Raw genomic sequence first — 6,805 nt, 5'->3', positions numbered from 1 at the left:
AACCTGAAGTTATTATATACATGGTCAGACGGAGCAGGAAGAATTACAATAGCTAAGATTGAAAACTTTAAGAAGAAAATTGCCCTTTTTACAGTCTATGCTCACAATACATTTGATAAACCCTTTTATGATCTACTTACTCAAATGCTGGAGTTGACTGACTATTCTTTTGTGGTAGGAGGACATTTTAACGCTATATTGGATCCTAATTTGGATTGTTCTAATGCTTTGAGATTGAGGGATCAGGTGCTCGCTACAGCAGCTTTGCTGACTTGGACCAAGTAACTGGGTTTGGTAGACATCTGGCATTCAGTTAACCCCATGGTACAAGATTTCTCCTTTTTTTTCTGCTCAACATAAATCTTTCTCCAGAATAGATTACCTATTTATCTCTCCGTATCTTTTCATAAAACTGAACATACCAGTTTAATGCCAATAGCACTGTCAGATCATAAGGGAGTGGTTTGCTCAGCTGTGTTCAAAACGGGATGCAATCGGGCAACCAGATGGAGATTTAACACATCGCTACTGAGGAATAAGGATTTTATGACACAATTTATTGATGAGTTTGGAGAATTTGTTACTTTTAGTGTAGGCTCAGTGGAAGATCACCGGATTTTAGGGACGCAATAAAAGGTTTTATTAGGAGTTTCACAATTAGACTCTCTTCACATTTAAGTAAAACCAGAGCAATAAGATTACAAAGTATGGAGATTGAATTTCAGAGATTGGATTTAGAATTACAACATAATTACTCAGAGCAAGGGGCATTAAATCGGGATCTGATTAAGAAGGAAATAAATGATCTACTTAAACAGCAATCAGAATTTCAAATTCATAGGACCAGACAAAGATATTATTTTCAGGGTGCAAGACCCAGCCAACTCCTGCAGATATCCCAGCTATTGTGTATTGAGTATCAAATGGTGACGTTACATCGGAGCCTAGGGAAATTCATGATACTTTTAGACAATTCTACTCGAACCTGTATCAGTCTGAAATATCCTCGATCCAAGGTAGATGTGACTTTGTCTTAAGTAAACTTCCGTTGCCTGAAGCAGAGTGCATCAATTTCGAACAACCTATATCTATAGAGGAATTACGGGATGCCGCTATAGATATGCAAAGGGGCAAGGTGCCGGGGCTAGATGGGATTCCACACGAATTTTATGTGACCTTCTGGGAGCAAATCTATATGAGATATGATATATTCATTCATATGATCAAAGTACTATATGCTAACCCTTCAGCATCGGTATTAACGGGTACAATTCCGCTTTTCCCTGTGTCGAGATCGTCACAACAGGGGTGCCCACTCAGTCCTATTCTCTTTGCCCTTTCCATTGAACCCTTAGCTCAAATGATTCCTCAGTCTGAGGGGGTACTCCCTATTTCCATATGCGATACCCAACACAGTGCTTTTTATGCGGATGATATTTTAATTTTCATGGAGGATCCGGTACACTCTACTCCTCACCTTTTATCTATTTGCGATGATAATGGCTCTGTTTCAGGATTTAAAATGAACTGGTCCCAGTCAGCATTGCTCCCTTTAAATGAATTCGCTGCCTCAATGTCTCCTGTGGCCAATGTCCCTGTGGTTCAAAACTTCAAGTATTTAGGAGTCGAAATTTTCCCTTACATTAATCGTATTGCCCAATATAATTAAAAATGAATATCCTCCCCAGAGTTAATTTCGTCAGCGCGATGATTTCCTTCCTCCTCCCTCTGATTATTGGCAGAAACTGCAGTCACCTACATCTAAATTTATCTGGAGAGATAAACGGCCGCGCCTCAAAATCTCTACTCTTCAGAGAAAAAGCGAGGAAGGTGGTTTAGCTGTTGCTAACTTTAAGTTATATCATTGCTCATTTGTTCTGAGACCACTGATCACTTGGATGGACTCAGGGACTAGTGTCATGGCGACCGATTGAACAAAGTCTCACAAGACCATGGAAACTGGAGGATGTCCTATTTGCAAATCTCAGCAATAAACAGTGTAAATTACGCCTGGGGCCAATCGTCTCTTATCTCATTGTGATATGGCGTGAAATAAAAAAATTTGTAATATTGCTTGTAGGTGGCACGAGTTCTCCCCAATCTTTAATAATAATGGATTATTGATTGGATGTAGGCCCTTCACCTCATCCCCATGGGCTAATAAGGGACTCGCTCACATGTATGAAAAATGAATTGTCTGGACTAACGGTTTGTAGTTGGCACAACGTGAGGTGAAAGAGTTTGATTTGGCCTAAAAATGAAAAATATGATGCAATAAGTTGCCTTGAAATTTTGAGATTTCTCAACATTTTCATTTTTATAGGGACTTCTATAAGCTTGTACTTGCATTGAGCATCCTCAGTAAACCTCTTAACTAAATCTATTTGTATTTTTGAGGAAATATTTTATTTAAACCACTGTCCATGGCCTCTTTAATCCTATATGAGCTCACTCTTCAGTTCTGCATGGTCATGCTTATGCTACATAACTTACATAACCTTTACATTATAAGAATGGACGGTTTAAGAAGGTCATGACCTTCTCAAGACCATTGGTGTTGAGTATTGGTTGGTGGAGGTTTTACATTGCAGGCATATCGTCAGGGCCATGTGTGAGCCTACCAGGTGGGCCAGAGAGATGTCTTTCATTTAAAGGTGGCATCCAGCTATGAAGCACCTGCCTATTTGGACTTCCACTGTAGTCTGTAATAACCATGAGTAAATGGGTGTGAGAAAACCTCAGGTTTTCAACCAAATTGTGGTGAAAACACGCTGTATCACTTACAGGTGTGCTGGTGCGAGGCTTGTTCACACACTCCATACTGCATGGTCTGTGGGAGGATGTTCAGCGTCCTATAGGAAGGTGGGTCAACACGTTCTACATGTTTCAGGAAAACGTTTTTAAAGTTGTTGGTGTCACACACCTATGATCTAGATCTGATTAATTTACAACAGAAATGCTTCATAAATTCTCTAGTGATGACATGTCAGGCCTGCAGGCAAAACAGACCAGTATCCATATGCTTTTGTTTTGCAATGTTTGCAGCGTACGGCTTTGCGTTGAACATACTGTATGTCATTAGAACATTTAAGGAACGCGGAAATTGAGCTTTTCGGCCATCAGACTAGTTGCTAGCAGTTAGGCGAACACTGAACACTGTGCATCACAACAAACACAGTATCCCCATTGTGAAACATGGTGGTGGCAGCATCAATTGAACACCTTAAAAGTGGTCATAGGTCATACTGCACGTCTTGGTGGGCTCTGTCACATCAGTTTCCTGTCTCGGCACAGGCACTGTGAACAGGTGAATTTTATACAATAAAAAAGTAAAAAAAAAAAAAAATTATATTTATCGCGATTTTATTTCTAAAGCAATAAAAGGGGGTACATATTTTTTTATATAAACACTGTAAACACAGGTAAAGTTTCAAAACATGCCTCATTTTCAAATTATTGTTGTTGAAAATAAGCAAACATTTATATATTGTTACTGTCCAATGAAAAACAAGTGTCTCCAAAATAGCAACTTTAGTGGAGAGAGATTAAACCTTCTTAACTTTCAATGGAAGTCAATGTAAAAATGTATTTACTTCAGTTTATTTCAGGTAAATTTGGAGACATTCTATTGGTCCATATATCAAGAAATTTTAAAATGTGTAAGGGACAGTTGGTTGGTTGAAATTACGCAGTGATGTCAGTAAAAAACAACAAAAATGGAGGTACTTGTTTGTCATTGGACAGTAACTGTACTGTACATCATATGTCCTGATATATGTGGCCACCCCTTCTGTATGTAGTATATATAAATTAACTATGATTGATTGTGACACATTTAATTAACGACAAAACCAGATATTTTCAGACAAACAAAATCACTTTTATTTTGTAATCTTTTAAAATATATTCATTTGTTGCTCATAAAAGTCCAGTATTCAGATAACAAGTTTTACATGTTTCAGGAAAAGTTGTTGGCAATGTGTCACAAACATATGATCCAGATATGATTTATTTGCAACAAAAAATCCACAAATTCAATAGTGATGACAGATCAGGCCTGCAAGCAAAACAGACCAGTATCTATATCCTTTTCTTTGGCAGCCATGCTTTTGTAATGTATGCAGCGTGTGGCTTTGCATTGTCTTGTTGGAAAATGCATGAACACACTGTATATCTGAATATCTGTGATGAAGTCAGTAGCTCAGACAGCTAACTTTATGCTTTAAAGTATTATTGTGTTGTACTTACCTGCTCCTTAGGGGTTTCCTGGGGGACTGGCGGGTCAGCCAGCTCCTTCTCTTGAAGTAGTCGAAGGGCCCTCGGCCTGCTATGAAGAGGGGGTGGGTTCCATCTCCTGTGATACCTGTGGGGAAGAAAATAATAATGTATTTTATTAAATAATTATGTATACTTACCTTGTAGTGCACTATGAAAATAAGACATGTCTGTATATATTGTTGCTGCAGTAGATTGTGTAAAAGTGTGTAGGAGATTGTGTGTGATTTTTACTCCACCCACTGCTTGTTAGCAATGGTTCGGTCCTTCTTAATTAGGGGCAGGGCAAGTTTGAAAGGGGCTACCTTTTGGAGTGAAAGGGGTTAGTTGATTGGTTGGTTTCCCTGTTGTGCATTGGTTTTTGGACTAGATTGCTAGTCCTACTGGCTGCTACAAGTCAGTATTATTTGTTTGATAGTACTGCTTCCAAGTCCTCCTGGACTTTTTTGATAATTTTTTTTCTCATTGTTTGTTACGGCTGTGGAAACACAAATAAATTCACTGGGTTTTGGAACTTACCTGGCAGCATTCGTCTCACTCTTTGTGGCGAACCCACTCTGCAGAGCCTCCACTCTGTGACATGTTCACAATATCATTAGAAAATAAAAGGAACATGGAAATGGAGCTTTTTGGCCATGAGTCTAGTTTCTAGCAGATAAGCAAACATCAAACACTGTGCATCACTACAAACACTGTATCCCCACTGTGAAACATGGTGGTGGCAGCATCAATTAAACCTTTAAAGTGGTCATAGATTATGTTTGAATATTTTTTATGGGACATTCCACGAAATAGGTGCCATTTGCTTGTTGTAACGCTTTCAAATTACTGTCTTAACTTTTTTACTTTTCAACTCTGAAACTATTAACACATGTATTTAACTATTTAAAACATGAACTGGTCAATCTCAGGCAGCCTTATTCATTTTTGACAAGGTTTCTAAGCTGGTTTCAAAACTCATGTGACATTTAAAAAACATGTTAAAAGGCAAGTCCACTAAATCTTAAGATTTTCTCTAAAAAAATATTTATTTTAAAGTAATGTTTGACTGCATATTTGAATAATTGATATTTATAACACAAAAAACACTCCTGTTACTGGAAGATACTGGTAGATGTGACTTCCTGTTGTAGAATGTTCCAGATGTTTCAGATGGGGTAATGTTTTAACGGTAACAGGACTGAGTGAAAACCCAGGGACACAACTGAAATGTGTATTTTAACTATTTAAATATTATAGATTTTTTATTTTAAAAATGTATGTTTTTTTTAAAGCATAGATGGGATTTGGGGTTGCACAAGAAAGCAAAAAGAAATACATCTCTGAAAGATATTAATAATTATATTTAATGATAAAGTTTATAGTTATAGGGACAGGTAACAAATGCTATTTCTTCAGTGTTCTAAGTAGTTTTTATTTATGTTTTTAATTACATATCTTACTTTTGAGGTCAATGTACAAGACACTATGATTAATAATAAAATGTATATTAAATTTATTTTGTTTGCACAATTACACCCATTTGGTGGAATGGCCCTTATATTCTTTATGATTGCATTTCTAAAGCAATAAAAATATATATAATTACATAATTTACATCTTACGTCCTAATATATGTGGACACCTCTTCTGTATGTAGCATATGTATATATATATATATATATATATATATATATATATATATACACTACCGTTCAAAAGTTTGGGGTCACATTGAAACGTCCTTATTTTTGAAGGAAAAGCACTGTACTTTTCAATGAAGATAACTTTAAACTAGTCCTAACTTTAAACAAATACACTCTGTACATTGCTAATGTGGTAAATGACTATTCTAGCTGCAAATGTCTGGTTTTGGTGCAATATCTACATAGGTGTATAGAGGCCCATTTCCAGCAACTATCACTCCAGTGTTCTAATGGTACAATGTGTTTGCTCATTGGCTCAGAAGGCTAATTGATGATTAGAAAACCCTTGTGCAATCATGTTCACACACCTGAAAACAGTCTAGCTCATTACAGAAGCTACAAAACTGACCTTCCTTTGAGCAGATTGAGTTTCTGGAGCATCACATTTGTGGGGTCAATTAAACGCTCAAAATGGCCAGAAAAAGAGAACTTTCATCTGAAACTCGACAGTCTATTCTTGTTCTTAGAAATGAAGGCTATTCCATGTGAGAAATTGCTAAGAAATTGAAGTTTTCCTACAACGGTGTGTACTACTCCCTTCAGAGGACAGTACAAACAGGCTCTAACCAGAGTAGAAAAAGAAGTGGGAGGCCGCGTTGCACAACTAAGCAAGAAGATAAGTACATTAGAGTCTCTAGTTTGAGAAACAGACGCCTTACAGGTCCCCAACTGGCATCTTCATTAAATAGTACCCGCAAAACACCAGTGTCAACATCTACAGTGAAGAGGCGGCTGCGGGATTTTGGGCTTCAGGGCAGAGTGGCAAAGAAAAAGCCATATCTGAGACTGGCTAATAAAAGAAAAAGATTAAGATGGGCAAAAGAACACAGACATTGGACAGAGGA

The sequence above is a fragment of the Astyanax mexicanus genome, chromosome 4 (genome assembly GCF_023375975.1).
Source record: "Astyanax mexicanus isolate ESR-SI-001 chromosome 4, AstMex3_surface, whole genome shotgun sequence".
NCBI lineage: Eukaryota > Metazoa > Chordata > Actinopteri > Characiformes > Acestrorhamphidae > Astyanax > Astyanax mexicanus.
This window is presented reverse-complemented; position numbering follows the sequence as displayed.